This window comes from Penaeus vannamei, chromosome 20 (assembly GCF_042767895.1).
Source record: "Penaeus vannamei isolate JL-2024 chromosome 20, ASM4276789v1, whole genome shotgun sequence".
NCBI lineage: Eukaryota > Metazoa > Arthropoda > Malacostraca > Decapoda > Penaeidae > Penaeus > Penaeus vannamei.
In genome coordinates this window covers 4,622,386-4,624,885 of record NC_091568.1, presented here as the reverse complement: position 1 = coordinate 4,624,885, position 2,500 = coordinate 4,622,386, and the positions used below count along the sequence as shown (strand labels likewise).

Sequence of the window (2,500 nt, the reverse complement as noted above, 5' to 3'; positions counted from 1 at the left end):
TACGATTAGATTCGCAACACTCGGTCTAAGTGGATGAATGGATACTGAAGATGCTGGGGAGGATACTGACCGGGATGCTGAGGGAGATGTTGAGCAGGATTCTGAGGAAAGTACTGAGGGAGATGTTGAGGAAAATACTGACGATGATATTGAGGAAAATACTGACGATGTTGAGGAAAATACTGAGGGAGATATTGAGGTAAATAGTAAGGAAGATATTGAGGAAAATACTGACGATGTTGAGGAAAATACTGAGGGAGATATTGAGGTAAATATTAAGGAAGATATTGAGGTAAATATTAAGGAAGATATTGAGGAAAATACTGAGGAAGACATTGAGGAATATGTTGAGGAAAATATGAGAAAGATATTAAGGAAAATACTGAGGGAGATATTGAGGGAAAATTCTGAAGGCGATATTGAGGAAAATACTGAGAGATATTGAGGAAATACTGTGGAAGATACTGAAGAAAATATTGAAGAAAATACTGCCGGAGATACTGAACAAAACACTGATAAACATACAGAAGAATACTGACGAAATAGGAGCGACTTGGATACAAAGGTTAACTCCACACGGCCTGTGATTGGTTGAACTTGAACTCCTCAACCCCCTCCTCCCCCTTCTTCCCTCCCCCTCCCCTTCCCCCTCACTCACACACTCCCTTTTCAAGCCCTCTTCATCTTCCCTGTCCCCCTCTCTTCTTATCCTTTATCCTCGTTATCATCATTTTTATTAGTCTTCTCTACCTCCTCTCTTCTTTTTGTTTCTTCCTCTTCTACCAAGTCGTCTCCTTGTTATTGCGTTGTTGTTTGCTATACATTCCACCGCCCTGTTATCATTATCATCATCATCATCATCCACATCATTATATTATCATCCTCATTGTTATGATGATGCTCATTATTATTATTACTATTACTATTATTATCAATGTTATTATCATTATTATTATTATTATTATTATCATAATTATCATCATCATCCTCATTCTCCTCCTCCTCCTCCTCACCTCCTCACCTCCCCCCTCCTCCCCCCCATCCATCCCTCCACCACACCCCCACGCCATACCCCTCCCCCGCCCCACTCTCCCCAAAACAGTAGGTATAGGAAACAGGGACAGGGGGAGGGGGTAGGAAGGGATGGGAGAGGGAGAGGGAGAGGGAGAGGGGAGGGGAGGAGGAGGGGTTGGGGAGGGGAGGGGAAGGTGTCTGGGTGAGGGGAAGAGGGGGAGACAACGCACCCGACAACGCGCCCTCCATCCACCCCCTTAAAAATGAGGGCGCACTTAGAAAAGGGAGCATTTCACCACTTGACCCGGCGAAAGCGCACTTACAATTCTCTCGTGCAGATAACGAGGTGTGTCGCGCGCCCCACACGCCTGTTTCGAAGTGGCTGCCTCGATTGTAAGTTAAATAAGTCGACCGTTTTGCCTGTCGGAAAGGGAGGGGGAGGGGTGGGGGTTGGGGTGGGGGTGGGAGTGGGGGAAGGGGAAGGGGGTAGGGGTTGGGGATGGGGTTGGGGGTAGGGGTAGGGGGGAAGGGGGTGGGGTTGCTAAGGAGGGAAGGGTTAGGGAGGGAAGGGTGAAGGGATAAGGTTAAGAAAGGGTAAGGGAGGAAGAGAGGAAGAGGTCAGGGTTGGAAAGGGTCAGGGAGGAAGGGGAAAGGGTAGGAAAGGGCCAGGGAGAAAGGGAGGGAAGGAGAAGGGATAAGGGGTAAGGGATTATGGGAGAAAAGGTGAAGGGATAAGGTGAAAGGGAGGAAGGGAAGAAAGGTGAAGAGATAATGGATAAGATATAAGGGATTAAGGGAGAAAAGGTGAAGGGATAAGGGCTAAGAGCAGGAAGGGAGGAGAGCCAAGGAAGGAAGGGTAAGAGAAAGAAGGGAGACAGGAGTATACGACGAAGGGTAGCCGAAGGGAGGCGAGCAAGGCAAGAGCCGGCCTGTGTAACACGAATATTTCACCATAAGCATAAAAGTGTGATTAAGGGTGAAGGGTAAGGGTAAATCTAACGGCTCTTCACCTCCACGCCCTTCGCTGCCCTACGCCTATACGGTTACAAAAAAACGTAGTATATTTATAAAACAAGAAAAAAGAAAAGAAAAAAAGAATGAAAAAAACAAGGTCAACCATAAATCCATCATTACATAACACCCTAAAAATAGTAACAAATACACGAAAAAAAAACTAAAAGAAAAAGAAAAAAGAAAGAAAGAAAAAAAACTAAAAGAAAAAAAAAGAAAGAAAGAAAAAAACTAAAAAAAAAGCCTAAGCCCATAAACAAAACACGAGAATAAAAAAGCCCAAATCCCGAACCATTTCCGCTTTAAATCTTTCGCAAATATTACAATGCGGACATGCCTCAAGACACAAGAAAACTTCAATCAAGACATCGCAATAAAATGATAAGACTTTTAAGACGCTCTGACAAGGAGAAAGAGGGGAGAGAGAGAGAGAAGAAAAAAAAAGGGGGAAAGAAAAGACAGCAATACAGAAGAC

The 2,500-nt window shown here is 44.6% G+C and overlaps 1 protein-coding gene across 10 annotated transcripts in view; it reads right to left on the bottom strand.

Annotated features, from left to right (window-relative positions):
• Positions 1-2,500, bottom strand: part of LOC113828121 (TOX high mobility group box family member 4-A) — a 711,447-nt gene that overhangs the window by 159,533 nt on the left and 549,414 nt on the right. The gene's annotated exons all lie outside the window — the stretch shown is intronic.